We start from the raw sequence: 370 nt of genomic DNA, 5'->3' as shown, positions 1-370 counted from the left end.
GGCTGGCGGGAGGTGGAAAAGGGGGTTGTGTCTGTCAGGCTGGAAGCAGGGATGTGCTGGGGAAGGGGAGGGGGGAGATGCAGCAGGAGCTGTGTTTGGGTCGAGTCCCTGCTCACCCGCGGCATGGGGTGGGTGTCGGGGCAGCTCCCAGGCAGAGCTGCCTTTCTCCAGCTCCTTTGCTGGGGGAGGAGGTTTGGGAGCTGGAGGAGTCAAGTCACGCTTGGAATGGGAGTTGTAAAGTTGTAAAGCATTTGGGGGAAGAGCAGGACTTCTGGAAAGGGAAGGTGATGGAGCCAAAATGGGATTTGCGTCTCCGGACGAGGAGGTGGCGAAGCTTTGCCAAGGAGGTGGCGGATGTGGGGCTGATGGC

This window comes from Charadrius vociferus, unplaced genomic scaffold (assembly GCF_000708025.1).
Source record: "Charadrius vociferus isolate BGI_N301 unplaced genomic scaffold, ASM70802v2 scaffold509, whole genome shotgun sequence".
NCBI classification, from domain to species: domain Eukaryota; kingdom Metazoa; phylum Chordata; class Aves; order Charadriiformes; family Charadriidae; genus Charadrius; species Charadrius vociferus.
Note: the sequence above shows the minus strand (reverse complement) of the source record.